The sequence below is a fragment of the Amphiura filiformis genome, chromosome 5 (genome assembly GCF_039555335.1).
Source record: "Amphiura filiformis chromosome 5, Afil_fr2py, whole genome shotgun sequence".
Taxonomy (NCBI): Eukaryota; Metazoa; Echinodermata; class Ophiuroidea; order Amphilepidida; family Amphiuridae; genus Amphiura; species Amphiura filiformis.
In genome coordinates, this window is record NC_092632.1 from 40,602,502 (window position 1) to 40,621,194 (window position 18,693).

Consider the following 18,693-nt stretch of genomic DNA (forward strand, 5'->3'; position numbering starts at 1 on the left):
ATATATATAGTTACTTTGACTTAGATAAATGGATTATATTGGAGTGAACAATCTAATCACCTACTGCTCTGTACAACTGATATTTTATTCATGTTATTTTGTTTGTATATAGAAAAAGACCAATCATAATAATACCGTATGTTATTATGCTCCCTATTTAGGACAATGGTCGATATTCAATATTTATTACTTCATAACGTTATATATAATTCACAAATATTCTGGTTTAAGGGATCGGATAGCAACATTTGCACAGTATTTTGTGGGACCTGAGAGCACATCAGACACACTAAATTGCATTCTGAATACGGGGAATGTGCTTCTGATATCAAATTTTTTTTTTTTTTTAATTCGCAATTAGTACAAATTTTATGGCAAATTATTAAAAATTGATATTTTGACAGTCCTCGACGTAAACTTTATAAATCTAATGATATGTATTCAAAGTGTATGTAGCTACATACTTTAAGTACATATCATTAGATTTATAAAGTTTACTTCGAGGACTGTTAAATATCAAAAATATAAAAAATATCAATTTTTAATAATTTGCCATAAGATTTGCATTATATCGCGAATGTCATAAAATCTAAATTATTTGATTCCAGAAGCACATTCCTCGTATTCAAAATGCCGCTTGATGTGTCTGACGTGCTCTCATGTCCAACAAAAAAATACTGTGCAAACGTTGCTATCCGATCCCTTAAATTAATCTTGCGGGTTTACCACTCACTCTCTTCGCAACTCGCCTTCAATCTCTGTCACGTAAAACTCACTGCTAAAATAACATCCACTGTCCGGATGATGCATTCTTAGTGTCATTTTTGACGAAAGCGAAAGGATATGACGTCACTGACACGGCGTAAGTCAACAATGCTTTGAGACAATAACTATTTCTGTGTCTTTTTAAGATAATGTACAAGCTATATAGTTGTGAATAATATTTATACAGCCTTGTTTTACGTCATTTTGAAAATATTCATGTGATTATGTTACAAAAGAAATAGATGCAGAGATTGTGATTTGATGTCACCGTGTCAAATGTCGGATATAGGCAAAACATTAACTTAGACCACTGTGATTAGAGCTTAGGTTAATTGTTGAGTTAAACTACGCGAGTAATGAACATAACTATTGTACGGACTATAGAAACATTGATTAACATTATTTAATAAAGACATAGTTATCTTACGGCCATATGTTCTACTGCTCTGCGTGCTAGCCTAGTTTTGAAATATTTTCTCAAAATATCGAGAGCTATATAAATCACTTGAACCTCTGAACCAATACTACTAGTGCTTGTTTGTACTCATTTTAATGCATTTTTCATGGTGATTTCAAAAATGGTAATGAAAATGTAGGCTACAATTTCGAGCAATAGATAATTGCCAGCTATATTCGTCCGGCTAGTCATATTATTTTCAATTGGTATTCTTCGGCAATCATTGTTTTAATCAGGTAGTCACTGTTTATACATGTGCTATCTTCAGTAGATAGCTGCTGATTAGTATAATACTATACAAATAGTAACAGTGAGTGTGATAGTCGAAATGATTATAATCACGAGGTGAAAGATGAATTGTTCCATTCCACGAGCCGGAATCTGTTAGCTTGATACGGTTAGGTCGAAACTTTATAAGATCTATGAGTTTTTGAGTGACCTTCCTACTTAATTTATGCCGCAGAAAAACTTAATTCTTGATTTTCGGTATATTTCCCCAGATATCCAAATAAATTTAGTTCCAAGTGTAGTGCTTCGTGTTGCTTTGACCAACAATATTAGAAGGTCAAGAAGATGCGTGGTTTCTGCGTAAGCCCGCCATACATTATGCAGAACAAATATTTGCTAAATCAGAAGACATATATTCAAAAGCTTTTGACTTTTAAAATCGGTCATAACCAAGGAAAGATAGGCTTAATTCCTAGTTCAATCGCTGGCGATGGCAACTGATTACTGACCAATGAATTTTGTCACTTTTGAAAACAATTAAACTCATTGGCTTAAAAACAAAGCGACAATTCGCCATTATAGCAATCGTGGTTGAAACATATGGTTCAATGGGTTGCTCGGTCTCAAACTGCTATAAATTTTGAATTTCCAACTCGTAATTTTCGTTGTTATGTTTGAAATTAGAATAAAAGTATAATGTCGATATTCTGATTTTCAGTATAACCATTGGCTGAATTCATTTTTTGGAAAAATTTCAAATACGTAATATTGAGAACAACACTCAACAGTATAGTAAACTAATAATAACTTAATGGCAAAACATGTTCATTGAAAAACAAAGGAACAAAAATGACATTTTGAAATTTCGTAGTATGAATCGCTTTCTGCATCTGTATCTGGAAAATAACCAGAATGGTAAGCCCAGTTAAATCTGTATGTGTGATAAGTTCATGTCAAAAGTGGCTATCATGAAATGCCGACTCAACATGTCACCATCATTTTTTGCTTTAATCTGTCAAAAGATAGGATGTTTATCAAATTCAATAAAGAGATCATGTTCCGAATTGAGAAGTGAAATATTTAAATCTCACGCTCACGCGTACAATTCTTTATATTCTGAGTATCACCATAGTTTAAATATTAAAAATAAAGGATGTTCGCTCTTTTATATGGTATCGTATAATATTGGAAATTGTTCTTCAAAACCAACCTTTGTTTTTGAAAAAATGACGAGAAATACCCATTTTGTATTTTTTATTTACATTATTGGTAACCGGGTACCATTCAAACACATCTACCCCTACCCCTGTGTACGATTTTGGAAATATCTTCCATGGGGAGTATGAATCTTAAACGGAATGAACATATTAGGCAGCTCTATTGAAACTCATCCTCCGTCTGTGGAAGATTCAGGTTGAATCTTTCTCTAATGTGCTAATTCTATTTGAAATTCATACTCCCCATGTGGAACATATTTCCGAAATCTTCCACAGGGGAGTGTGGATCCTAAACGGAATAGCCCAATCCGTTTGTGCACATCTCAAGAAAATAAAATGACCTCAGCGCGAGCATTTACTCGAAGCAAATTATAAGGTGTACTTTTTGAGTAGAAAAGCAGACTATATGAAAGACAGTTGAAGCTATCCAAATAGACTTTCATGACAACTGACTAGTCGAAAGGTGCTTAAATTGTACAATTTGAATAAATTGCCACAGACAATTTAATCAGGCAGCGTCTGTTCCTCAAAAATACGTAATGATTATGATATCATTTGTACCCGGGTTTGGGGAGATTTAATAGTCTTACGTCATCACTCATCAGGACTTATAACTACATTGAATCTATTATTCTACCCCTGAAACCAAGGTTTAGAAAATAGCATAAACACAAGAAAAGGTCAGGTTTTTCTCCATTCTGTGCACGCTAACACTTTCCCAACGTTTATAGTCTTTTGGTATTTTAAAATTGTTTCCTCAAAACACACTTGAAACTCTTAACCAGGGACTTGAGTTATGTGGTTGTTCTTTATTGCCCACGACCTGTTTCCTGTCTTTGAAGATGGGCTTGGGTACCTTTGTTGCCTTTGGTTTTATATAAGGAATTACGATTTATTGGTCTCAGATATGCAGATTGGTACGATATTTAGTAGCTTATGTCTAGAATGTGTAAATTGTCGTCTATATATGCATTGAAATATATGAAATATATGAATTTTGGATTCATCGCTATCATAGACACCGCTTACATGTGCTATCTTCAGTATAGATAGCTAACTGACTAGTAATACAAAACTGTCTATGCGTGTTAGATTTGAATTTAATTGCTAGTTTGAAGTAAAGGATTGGGATTTGCTACGTTTCATTTGGCAAAACAGGATGATAATAATTCCAAATAATGAGTGATGTATATTTCTGGAATCTTGTTATGTAGGGCTACAACGGGTATTTTCTCAAATCAGTTTAAAAATTGAAGAAAACAACATCATCGATTATGCAACTTTTCGCCCTTACATATTACTATAGAAACTAGTAACGAAAGTATCCTTCGAGATTGTAGAATGTCAGTAGCTAAATAAGAATTAAGCAACACTCATTTTGACATGAAATTTTCATCACCTTATTTGAAGAATGCTTTAACGGGTGACAAGGTGTAACATCCATTCACATATGATAACTTAGAATACTGTGCTTATTTGCAAACCACGGTCTGCGGTTGGCACAAGTGTTCCCAATTGGGACAAAAATGTGTTAGAAAATATGTGATGCCTGCGAAGATGTCCCGTGTATGACTTAGTCCAGTATGTTGGTAAACATCACTTGGGAGAGGAGGACTATTTTTATACATCCTTTGATGACCAACCGGGATATTCCAGTTGAAATCCATACACCCCTTATGAAAGACGTGACCTTAATCCCCCACACAGGGAGTGTGAGTTTCAAATGGAGTCACCCATTCAGGTAATCCCATTTTAAATTCACGTTCCCTGTGTGGAAGATTTTAAGACATAATCTTAATGGCTTAAAAGCCATTAAGATCATGTCTTCCACAGGGGGTGTATGGATTTCAACCGGAATAGCCTAATGGCTAAAATAAGAAACGGGTAAAGGTCGCGGTGAGCATCTTATTGAGATGTATTCGTGTTTAGGTTGATGCATGGTTGTTAGCATCAACAGGTTTGTGGAGGTTTTAAGAGTTTAAGTAAGAAATCGATGTTTTTGAGTTGTCGAGCGATAATTCAACATTTACCAAAGTAGGTCGTTTCAACACATTTTACATTAATTTCAGAATAACAAGACCTACGTCTACTTTCAACTTGTTCTCACATGCCTTTTGCTCGCTGTCACTTGCCCTTTTCATGTTTAAGGTATCAACTTTAAGGATATTGATGGGTAATGGGTTCGTATATCAATGTACGCAAAACAAGTATAGAATGGACATGTCGATATCTTAAGGTTAGCAACTATTTTAAACTGGTCGTTCACAGCATCTTGCGAATGGTAGTGAGCTTTGGCAAAAAAATGCATTGATCATTATAACGAGCGTGTAGGAGAATTCAAATATCACAGATATACTTTTGTAGGTCCTGTGGTTCTTGAGTTATGTTGTAAAGAGGGCTGAAACAACAACACTTTTGTAAAACGTACATAACTCATTAACAACAATAAATCAAGCAAGTTTTCAAAGTATATGATTTGTAGAATGAACTTTTGCAAAGCATCAAAGTGTTATTTTTCAATAATATATTGATTTAGATAATGAAAATCGATTTTTTTTTACTGCTTCGACCAACAATACCGCGTATATATATACCATTAAAGCAGTGTCCGAGTTGCGGAACAAATCATACTAAGAGGATATTGGACACAGGAGCATATCGCCTTAAGGACGAGTTAAGTGGCAAATAACGAGGACACTCTATCTTGTGGCTGTTTTATTTGAGCCTTTTTAAGATGCTTCTTTAAATGTGTTAAAGGTACAGAATGAAACAACATACGGTATGTAGAAATGAAAGTATAAACCAGTAGATACCAGATGTAGCCGATGCCTTCAAGATGAAATAAACCTACTCATGTTACCGTCTGGCCATGGTCTGGCCTGCTGTCTGATGTTTTCCGGGGGAAAAACATTTCCAATTTGGGTCTTTAAAGCGAAAACTTTCACTGGTGCAGCTCCTGAAATTGTCCAAGACTAACCTGTTAGTTATACCTTTTTAATTACCATATTAACGAAAATCAAGGTATGAGAAATTCAAAACAATTTTAATCAATTTAAAACATTGTAGTAGTATGTGCGTATACACTCTAAATAAAAATAGTACAAATTACTCAAATAGTAAAAAAATACACAACTTTTGATTAAACAGGAAACTAGAGCAACAAAATTAGTCAAATGGAACTCAATATTTTTACTCAATATGAGTACAATTTAATCAATATTGAGTTCAATTCATTTTTTGTTGCTCTGTTCCATTTTTAATCATCAGTTGAGTAATAATTATTTACAGTGTATACAACTTGCTCTTCACATCTAGTTTGAAAGTTGAAATTGCGGGAGAAAATTAATTTAGTTTCCGACAATGTCAGTAACTTTTGCATTTTGCTAATGATACATGTTTATTCATTTGCAAATAAGTAATACCTTATTATTTTTGTCCTTGATTTCTACACGTTCTTTCAATTTTTTGTTTTTGTTTACTTTATGGTATTTCCCACGCATCATAATTACCACTTATGAGAAACAAAAGCAGCAATTTACATTAATTACTGTCCTCTTGTTCTTGTCATATCTTGTTTGACAGGAAGCCTTCGAAGTAGGTAATCTGTTATAACGTCAATAAATCTGTGCAGGTGGCAGTAAGAACGTGCAATCCTTACACCTGCTACTATACTATAGCTTTTGATCTGCCATTTAATATTAAACACAGATGGGATGCTGGGATTATTCCACCCCTTTCACCTCCCTCCAAAAAAAAACCCCAACCGATTTACATAAATATATAAGCCTCAGCACACTTTACACCGAGAATGTATACAATGTTACAGGAATTCGCTGACTATCAGTGTCCCAAGACACACCACAAACCATTTAGCAACAATCAGGAATTCGCAGCTATAAGAAGCGCACACCCTATACACACGGCAATAAACCATTGCAGCAAGGATCAGCTCCCCGATTTCTCGTACGGGTCAATGCTTCAATCAGGTTATATAGGGCTATTCCAGTTGAAATCCACACACCCCCTATGGATGACATGACCTTAATCTTCTACACCGGGTGTGTGATTTCAAATGGGATTACCTAAATGGGGGACTTCATTTTGAAATAACACAATTTGAATGTGACTGTTTTATTAGACAATTGACGCTTACATTCGTCTATAGAGACCGGTCGAGTACAGATCCGTCGGAACACGCTTTTCAATACGGAATAAATGCTAACCTCATCGTGACATCATCCAAGCAGCAAAGTTCATTTCCCATTGAAAAAACGTTATCCGACGGATCTGCAGCAGAGGATGATTTAAGCACTCCCCCCACGCCACTGTGTTGACTTGCGGTTAGCACAGCTGTGTGAGTGAACATGACACCACTGCTCGCACATTGCATTGACGGGCATGGTTAAATTTGAATTTGGACTGATATATTTACAATAAAAACGCATTCAAAATGCTAGTCGATTTCACATTTTATGTTACCTACAGAAGGTGTGAATTATCCTTTATGCATACATCACTTTTGTTCTGAAATCGACCAAGTAATAATGACACACGCACAATTCTTAAACAACATCTTTTGCACAGAATTCAATGGGATTTGAAAAGTAAAGTGGCAGTTGAAACTCTAGTGATAACACGTTTGCAGTGCATGATGGGGCTTCCTTAAATCATCCTCTGGATCTGCAGTCGACCATACTGATATGATCATAGTATTTTTGTAGACATTTTATGATAAAAAATAAACCTTTCGTGAAATATCGGGACATCACTATGTCCGATCGATGCAGCACAGATTTGACGCGATAAACTAAACATGCATTTGACAAATCTTACATTCACATGATAGTCATCTGATAACACGCACAGATTCGCTGAATGCCAGGTGAAATTGATGTCTTTTTATCATATATATTATCGATCTAACATGAGAAATCTATCTTTCGTATTCATGGTATTAACCCCAATATAAATGCAAAGATTCTCGTTTTGATGTATTTGACGATGGGATTTAAGCCAAGCCGAATGTTTCTTGCGTGCAAATTAAATCAATCTTAGAATTGCTATCAAAACATTGCATTATTCCGCAGCAGAATAAGATTTTCGATACTTTATTAATAATTGCCGAATTAAGCGTCTTTTATATATGATCCGTATTTTAAAATTGATATATTTTTCAATCACAAGTTTAACAAGAGAAGGAATGAGCTATTCGTAATAACGGAATAAGATTTAAAATATTGTTTTAACGTTTTATTTTGAAATATTTTCGTATCAGATTCTTCAGCATTTTATTTTAGTCACGTTTCTGATCCATCAGATACCATCCTTTCTGAGTAATTTGATCGTTTTAGTATAAGATGAATTGCCAATCTTATGATATTATTATATAAATATAATATAGGGGTATGAAAGGTTGAAAATACGCATCTTGGCTGCTGTAGGGTTAAATAAATCTTTCTCTCACAGTGTTAATCACGTATTTGAGTTGTGGGTGAAATAGCCTTCGAACAAGGATTACAGAACCTACTGGAAAATCCCAAATTATACATACATCTGAGAAACCACCATACGGTAACCTATCTATAAGTACACTAAACCAACAGAGAAACTTATACTTTTTTGACAAGGTCATATCTTAAAATCATGTCCATCAAAATAAATCAAAATTACACATAGGATTACTTTAATACCCTACTCTAAACTCATGTCAGTAACCAAGCAGTTGTCCAACTGACACAACAGCAAAATGCACTGACATGGAACAGCTTCCTGGACCACATTCACAGGCGAATAATTGGCACTCAACACAAGAAATCTGTGAGTAGGTAGAATAGTGTGGAACAAGACCTGTTTCTTGAAGAAAGTGTGTGAAAAGCAGAAGCAGCCCCGTTCCACACTATTCCACTTACTCTTTGGAAATTGTCACCTGTGTATGAATCTCGTACGCATTCTCACAGATATCTTTTGCTGGGTGCCAATTATTCGCCTGTGAATGTGGTCCGGGAAGCTGTTCCGTGTCCGTGCATTTTGCCGTTGTATCAGTTGGACAACTACTTGGTTACTGACATGTGTTGAGAGTAGAGTATTGAAGTAATCATGTGTGTAATTTTGGTTATTTTTGATGGACAGGATTTTAAGATGTGACCTTGTGAACAAGTATAAGTTTCTCTTTTGGCTTAGTGTATTGTATAAAGCTTAAGTTTCCTTGTTTTCTTGTTTGATTAAAATCTCCAATCCTAAGAAATCACAAAACGGTTTTTTTTTAAAGATTGAGCCATTTCTGGGCACATACAGTTTAGTATATTTCTGATAGACAAGCATACGTAGACAACACAGAGTATCCTGCGACCTCAAAGAGCGAGCACTATTCAGCGTGGTCAAAAGAAAACGCCAAAGCTGTACAATGGTCATGCCGGAGATATTCTTGTCACTCTTTATCCAGTAAGGTTCCGGCTCTTAGTTCGTCGTAACAATATTTCAAAACACCCACCTCATTTGTACTTTTTGAATCGACTGCTCAGTGCCAGAAGTGGGTAAGTACAATAGCTGCCCTGTGAACATTCGACAATTTCCACACAATATATTGTACTCATATACACATGGCAGATACACATGGCAGCTATTGCACTTACCCACTTCTGACACTAAGCAGTTGAAATATCAAGGAAGAAGGTACCGGTATCTATAGAATCGCTGAATATAGCTGTAGATTTTACATTTGTACGTGTATTATTTATTTTGGCCATTATATGAATTGTGTGGTATTCCGTGATTTAATTTACGATAAAGGTGTGATTATTATTTTATCTACAGGTTGAGCTGATCTAGAGAAAACATCAAAATCTAAATATACACTAAGCCAAAAATTAAAGTTATAATTTTTCGCAAGGTCATATCTTTAAATCCTGTCCATCAAAAGTAACCAAAATTACACACAAGATTGCCTCAATACTCTACTCTAAACACATGTCAGTAACCAAGCAGTTGTCCAAATGACACAACAGCAAAATACATTGATATGGAACAGCTTCCTGGATCACATTCACAAGTTGTTCACAGCCCAATAACTGGCACCCAGCAAAAGAAATTTGTGAGAATCGTTGAACAAGGTCCTTGCACAGATGACAATTCCCGAAGGGTAAGTGGAATAGTGTGGAACAAGACCTGTTTCTTAAAGAAAGTGCGCGCGTGAAAAGCAGAAAGCAGCACCGTTTTGTAAATTATCATCTGTTCAACGATTTTCACAGATATCTTTTGCTGGCCTGGGTGCCAATTATTGGGCTGAGAATGTGGTCCAGGAAGCTGTTCCATATCAGTGCATTTTTGCTGTTGTGTCAATTGGATAACTGCTTTAGAGTAGAGTATTGAGGCAATCCTGAATTTTGGTTAATTTTGATGGACAGGATTTTAAGATATAACCTTGTGAAAAATTATAAGTTTCTTTTTTGGCTTAGTGTAGATAAACGGGCGATATTATATTGGAGTTGGCTTATGGTAATTTTACCGGCAGTTTTGATCAATAGCGCACCAGATGTGTGGCGCAGTGAATCACGATACAATAAATGTGTATGAATTCTTAATCTTAATTTTGTGCGCAATATCAGAAATTGCCTTTTAATTAATCTTTTCATAAGGTAATTTAAACATGCTTTCAACTTATCCTAGCTCATGAGTAAAAAGAACTAACTTAGACACCTTTTTATAGCATTCGAAGAATATGGAAGCTATGGATAATGAATTAGGTAAACGTAATAAGCCTTTGAAATCCGACATTACAACCGTTTACAAAGCCTTTTCATTTGACATTTGATGTTTCATAATTTATTAATGCAAACTTTATAACTTGTATTACTTTATTTATTCGTTTATAGATGAACGCTACTAACCTATTTTAATCGTAGTCTTATACGTTAACAGATATTCCATTTGGCATGCATATATAATTATGCGCTGACAATTAAAGCATATAACGACAGATTGTTCCTGATATCGGACATATCTGGTTTTCTCTACCCAATAACAAATGGCAATGGAGGAAATATTGTGTTTTAGTTCGCAATCTCGTCAGGAAATAGTGACATATAATAGGTTTTACATTATCACGAGCGCAAAGCAGTTTTAATGGGGACTCAAAAAGGTCACACAAACATTCTTAACTCAATATTTCATTCATATAAATCTCCCGATACCTAAAATGCGACGAGGGAGCATGTATACTACCGTAGCCTCGGTTGACATAACAAAATACAATGCCAATAAAACAAAGATGGTTGATAGGAGTTATGAAGAAACTCATGTAGCCTATCATTAAGAAATCACAACAAAAATCTTTTTTTTTTCTTAAAGAGTGAGACATTTCTAAAGGCATCTAATAATAGTTTACATAATAGGCCTACTCATGATGAAAATTTATATAAATTTTAGATAAGAGTTACGCAGAATATCCTGTGAGCTCAAAGAGCAAGCATTATTCAGCGTGGTCAAAGAAAACGCCGAAGCTGACATACAATGCTCATGCCGGAGATAGTATTCTTGTCATTCTTTATGCGGTAAGGTTCCGGCTAGCTCCGGCTCTTGGTTAGTCGTAACACGTTTCAAAACACACCTCCTTTGAATTTTTCTTCAAAAGAAATATCATGGAAGGGGGTAGCTGCGTAAATGATCGATGTACTTGATAGATACATGAATATAGCTAGATTTTATACATGTATTACAGTATTCATTTGATTCTATTTCTCAAGGTACTTTTTCATATCAAAACAGAACAAGGTGTGAATATACAGGGGTTTGTTTTATAGCTTGTGCTGATCTAGAGAAAATATCAAAATATTTCTACAGACTCTTGATATCAAGCGTAATTTAGGTAAACAAGTCACGACTAAAACCACCTTAGATGAATATTCATCACGGATTTGAACGCTTTGAATACAGATAAAACAGAGCCTTGTATTAGTGCTGGGTTCTGGTAATTTTATCGGCAATTTTGTTTTGCCAAGAACGCATAATAAATTTGTTTGTGCAATGAATCACGATCATAACAATATTGTATAGGCATTATTTTTATCTTTTCGCGCGTAAATTGCCTTTCCTTAATCTTTGCATAAGACTGACAGACTTAAACAGGCTTTAAAAATCTTTGGTTTGGCAAACGAAGAACAGGGAAATAATGGAGAATGAAAATTATAAGCAAATGTGATAAGCTTTTGAAATTCGAGATAACAGCAGTTTACAAAGCCTTCTATTTAGTCTTTAATATACGTATGACATTTGATATTGTTTTATAATTTATTAATAACTGAAAGTCAGTAGTTGAATGCATAAAGGAACCAACAATCATGCAATGAATAATTTATATTATTTTACTTAATTGTTTATATATTTAATTTGTCTACTAACCTATTTTGATCAGATAATAGAATAGTCTCTGATATGCAGTCGTTTACGAATTACCAGTTATTTAATTTTCGCAAGTGCGCTGAGAATTAAATTGGCTATTCCAGTTGAAATCCACACCACCCCTGTGTAAGATTTTGGAAATATCTTCCACAGGGGGAGTATGTTTTTCAAATGTAATTGGCCAGAGTTAATAATTTTGGCACTCATACTCCTCCTGTATTATGGCTTTACCTATATCTTTCACAACTGGAGTAAGTATTTTAAATGGAAGTTACCCAATTGTATATTCTATGCAAAATTGATACTCCCTCTGTGGCAGACTTTAGCTAAATCTTTCACAGAGGTAGTGTGGATTTTAAACGGAATAGCCCAATGTACCAAAATAGACTGATATCAGACATATCTAGTTTTCTCTATCTAATAATACAGGGCAATGGAAGAAATATTATGTTTTGGTTCGCAATCCGGTCAGGAAATTTTAATGGGGACTCAAAAAGGTCACCCAAACATTCTTAACTCAATATATCATTCCTATAAATCTCCCGATACCTAAAATGCGACGTGGGAGCATGTATACTATACCGTAGCCTCGGTTAAATGCATTAATGGTTACTCCTATTTTTTCCCTTTTATGTAAGCTCCACGTGAAATAACAGCCACACAATAGGAAATTGTCGATGGATGCATGGTTACCGGCGCTTTTATTCTCTTAAAAGACTGGTGTTATTTTTGTTCAAAAATATTTATTGAGGAAGAAAACATATTGAAAGATATTTGATAGGTACTCAGCTTCATTGACACACAATGATGTGGTACTTGTAATATCTTGCAGGGCTGAAGCTGGTTAAAACGGTAAAGCCTTTAACTGTGATGAAGCCACAAATCTGATAGAAATTGCTCTTGAAGCTTGTGCCTCAAAATAGCGTTTTATTAAACTAAACGAACTAAACAACTCATCACCAACAAGCAAACAAACTAGAAATGCATGTTTAACCTAAATTTGATTGACAAAAAATGTATAATAAATGTGCGTAACTTGTCTTCATACAATTTGTGTTAATCTCATCACAGTTTCATAAAATATGCAAACATTGTTATTTAAAAAGGTCATTGTTGTTTTTGATTCAGTCTGACAGTGTAGATGTGTTCTATGATGCTACATGGATCGAGCTAAACATGTAAATGCTCTCCGAGAGGATGATAACGCCAATAACAGTGCCACGATAATATCGGATGTATTCGGAAGTTATAATAATTAAGTCTATATGAAGATGACTTAAACTCGACCCCCGGTTGACCGGCGGTTACCGACGGTTGAACCACATTTCATTGTTTAGATCAGTAGAAACCGGCTTCAACCGGTCGGAACCGCCTGAAACCAGCGGTCGACTGCCAATTGAGCATCCCTCAACAGCTCTGAGATTTTGACCACTTTTATGATAATTGTTTTGACACTTCACAGAAATTCTCTTAAGTGGAAGTATAGTCGTACTCCTCGATTAACATGATTCGCAAAATTTATGATACCGTCACGTTTAACCTTGTAAAAAACCAGGGATAACGAAGAACACGTATATCGAATTTGGCAGACAGACTACGTGTAGTAGTACTTTAATACCGATACAGACAAGCAAACATCCCCGACCACTAATTATTACAAAAAAATCCCGGATAAAGACTTGACAAATCACACATGTAATGTTGCCAAATCTATTATACGCGGTTAACCTTGTAACGAAAAGAGCACGCTGCTGTCAAGATTGGCAGATATATAGATACCAAATATCAATACACACGCCTACATAAATTACATTACACATATATCCAAGCAAACAATGATTGAAATTATAGTGTATTCAACACTAAAACGTCCCATATGTGTCACACCCCGAGGGTCACACAGCTTAAATTTTGAATTTGATCCGCACCGAGGCTTACTATTCTTTATTTTACATCAAACATGTATTGTATTATTTACGAAGAAATCCGACATTACAGCCGTTTACAGAGTCTTACGTTTTAATTTACGTAATGACATATTATATTTTTTTCATAATTTATAACTGAATGTAATTAGTTTACATAAAGGATGCAAACTGAATTTAAATAACCTTACTTATTTGTTTCATAATTCCCTACTGACTTGTTTTGACCAGAGCAAATACATCTTTGATCAGCGAATGGAATTGTCTTTGATATGTATATAGGCAGTCTTCTACAGCTTCATTAATTTCATTTGTGCATGTGCTCTAGAGATTAGAACATAAAATCATAGACTAAGCTCATATCGGACTTATCGGGTTTTCTCTATCCAATAATAGGGCAATGTTGAGGAAATATTTTGTTTTAGTTTGCAATCTGGTCAGGAAAGAGTTATATAATATAGGTCTAACATATCACGAGCGCGGTACAATTTTAATGGGGACTCAAAAAGGTCACCCAAACATTCGTAACTCAATATTTCATTGCTCTAAATCTCTTGATACCTACAAAATGACGTGGGAGCATGTGTATTACCGTAGCCTCGATAAAAATGCATTAAGGGTACTCCTACAAGTATAATATTTTATCCTTTTTTTAATTTAAGTATCGTGTGGAATAGCATCCAAAGAATGGGAAATTGACTAGGATGGTTCAGCAATTTTGTTGTTGTTGCTGTTGTTTTGTTCTCTTGAAAGACCTGATTGTTCAAAAATGTAAAGTTAGAAAGAAGCTGAAAGAAGACAGACTGATATTTGATAGGTATTCGGCTTCACTTCAGTCACAATGAGAAGGTATTCAATATAAGTCTGTGGTGCTGAAGCTGGATACAATCTTTACCTGCAATGTGAAGCCTGCATGCAACAGTTATACCGTAAAACCTCGTCTACAAGAATATACAGTGTTATTGATGAAAGCTAAACTAATTCAAAACAAGCGTAAATAGATTGGTCTTAAAATAATACTCTTTTGTATATGCTTGGATCTGTAATTTATTTGCTCAAACTCCATAATGGCGCCCGGATTAATGTAGCTTTCATCAGAAGCACCCTATATGCTTGTAGACGAGGTTTGACGGTATATTAAAATTGATCTTAAATTGAAGCTTGTGCCGTCAAAAATAGGTTTCTTTTAAAACAGACAAACCAAAGAACAAAATAAAGAAACTAAAAATTAGCAGATCTTTTTTTAGAAAAAACAAAGCGTGATTAAAATGCGATTGATCGGTATTAGTTTGTGTGAAAGTCATCGTATTTATGACCTAAACATGCTCAATTTGATCGACAAAATATACACTCGCGTCATTTGTCTCATTATACATGTAATTTGTGGTAATCCATCACAATTTAAAATTTAAATATCTAAAATATATCCCATAATTATACTTAAAAGTCTTGTGTATATTGATTAGGATCTAATCGCGTGGTATGCCAATATTTGTGCCCTAATATTGTGACATTTCCTTTTATGCCCACGAAATGTATATTAATTTCGATGACTCTTGTATATCTATCTTTAGACGCCGTCGTCGGGGAAATCAAACGACCTCGGAAGGAATTAAAATATTGGTTCTTTCTACATCAAACTCAGGCAAATCAAATAAGCATTATATCTGAATACAAAAAGCTCTGAGAATTTGACCACTTTAATGACACTTCACAAAACCGTATTTTCATTTTAAGTGGAAACATAATCGTACTCCAACAAAGTATGACTAAAATACTCTCATTTTAACAAAATGCTGAATATATATTGTAGGAAAATGACTTTTAGTGGACACCTTCTAAGCGACACTCGCATAAATGAATAATCTTTAATCTTTAAAGATATATATTTTGTTGTATTTTTGTTTTTTGAGCATTAAAAAATAAAAAATAAAAGATATTGACAAGAGTATGAAATAACGTTGTTTAGAGGTGAGCAGGTGTGTAAAGACTTAAATAATTACACATGTAATACTGTATGTAGAATTTACAATATAGGTCAATCTCATCGTGGAAAGAGCGCGTTATTATTAATTCTGACAGAGAGAAAAATACGCACATTAACAGATCTAAAAATTAACTTCTCACAAATGAATATAATCTATTCAAATTTGACAAGTATATATGGCTATTCGGAGGAGGACATAACAGATTTCTCTTCAAAATTGACAGATTTCTCATTAAACGATTTCTCATTAAAATGACAAGAAACTTATCAAATTTGATAAGGTTGCCTTGCCATTTAAAAAATAAAATGGGTTCTTGTTAAAAATGAATAGGTTCTTATTTAAAATGACCAAAAAAATGCGATTATATGAATAGTTTGTCTTCTCCGAGGGGGGTCTAACAGAATCTTTTCAAATTGAAATGGATAATCTTGTCAAATAATGAAATGAAGATATGAATAGTAAACTAGTTCAAATAAACGAAAACTACTCATTTTGATAAGATATCTATTCAAAATGAACTTGAACAAACGAAAAGTTACGGGATCCAAAATAAATAAAATAGATATTCAGAAAAATGATCAGTGTGAAATTAGAATGTATAGATACAGATGTACACCCCCCCCCGCACACCCCAAGCCCAAAACATCATGAGCATCGCCATAAAGTTATCTCATACATCATAGACTAATACATATCAGACAAGCACCCCACAAATGAGGATCATCACCATAAATCTCAGATAAAGGCTTGAAAATCACCCACGTATAATATTTCAAAAATTAACGATGCGCGGTTAACCAGGTAAATGAAAGAGCGCATTACTATCACGATTGCCATACATACCCCTACATACGCAACTCATGCAAGCAAACAAACATATTGACATACAAACAGTTCTGATGACAGGAGCATATATATATTCAACCACTATAGCTTATTCCCATATAGGTCACATAAACCAGATCAAATTTTGAATTTGATCCACTCCGAGGCTTACTACTTCTTTGTTTAACTTTGTGTAGGCATTGTATTACCAAGAAACTTAAGTAATATTCAATTTCCGATTATGACGGGCTTGAAACGGGTCTGGGACATTGCTAATCAGTGGCCGTGGACATAAAGTACAAGTACTAAGTAGAGTTACCATACGATGCGCGCGCAACTCAGGTTTTCCATGTTGGCATAAGCAATTAACCATCTATGTCATTTAAATAATCATATTAAAATACGATTTGACCAAAATTCACGTCAATTGCCTGTCTACAATTGAAACCATAATTAATAAGGTAGTAGTCGTGTTTGGTATTAAGTTTGTAGCTTGCTTAATAATTTTCTCAATAATTGTGGTTGCATTTGGTAAAACCAATGGCGGTGTTATTATGCAGCGAGGTACCATATGGTAAGATATAGGTCGAGAATAAACTATGCATAAGGTGAACTGGTTATCAAAATACTATACCAAGATGGCTGTACTGTAGAAATTCGATTAATGTTACAAAATTTAATAAATTGATATTTTCATAAAAGAGTAAAACATGACGACCCCCATCGGCATTTATGCTAAATGTAGCCTATATCACATTATTCTGCGAATAAATCGCATGCCTGTGCAGTGCTAGCTAGAGCAGTTGAGGTAACACGTCATACTAGGCACTTAGTTATAATGATAACACTCGCTAGGGAGGTTTATATTGATTTGACAATCTGAATATGAATATCTGTTTTCTTATCATTGACTTGAAGAACAGACCATATGTTATAAACTACCATATGTTTAAAAATCAAGTAAACGTGTGGTTAATTAGTTGCATTGATTTTCATGCTGATCGATTATTTTTCTTTTGAAAAATGTACTAACATGACTAAAGATAGTTACTATTTGAAATCTAAAGGCAGTATTATTGATTCATTATTATTTATTATATTCGCTCATTTTGAAAAACAGCCGATCAAAATTTGATGTAATGAATGAAAGATTATATACAATCTTAGAATTATTTTTCATTTGATTAAAATAAAAGCAGCGATTTCAAATGCTGATCTATAATCCCAGGCCGGACCTGCATTCATATAATTCATAAAGAGTTATTTGTATTTACTATTTATACATGTATGGTACTCAGTAAAATGGTGAACCATAAACAATTGCACATTTCTAATTATAGGCACAGGTCGTTTTAATTACACGTATCACCTGTTTTCACAGCAATTTGCCTGAACATTCCCGTGTCGTGCACCACGTTACCATACTACCTATAGGCCTACTAGACACAAACAATCGTATTACATTACTGAAAATATAACACTTCAAAACAGAGTATGTTGTAAAACAAAAACGAATTAAATCGAGGCAATAAAAGAGAATGAATGTCTTGGAATGCAAATTGCATTTTTTTTTAAACTCAAATTGCATTTAGCAGTTTAGAAACATGCATCAATTTTGAAGTGTTCGTATTGCAAATTGATACGTGTTAGTTATTTTGTTTGATATAATATCACTTAGTACCTATGAAGCCGTTGTTAATATTCCTATGCGATATTTAATTTAAGAGGAACTAGTAGGATGGGTCATTGCCATCATTGCGTACGTCACAATTTATACAAAGGAATCGCCACGAACCCATGAGTATAGCAATACACATGTAATATACATGATCTTGGCATATGAATAACACATTTGAAGAGGAATATAATTATTTACATAATATGTTTAAATT

General features: G+C 34.3%; 1 protein-coding gene across 1 annotated transcript in view; it reads left to right on the top strand.

Moving 5' to 3' along the window:
* LOC140153122 (neuroendocrine convertase 2-like) overlaps positions 1-18,693 on the top strand; it is a 95,787-nt gene that overhangs the window by 19,550 nt on the left and 57,544 nt on the right. The gene's annotated exons all lie outside the window — the stretch shown is intronic.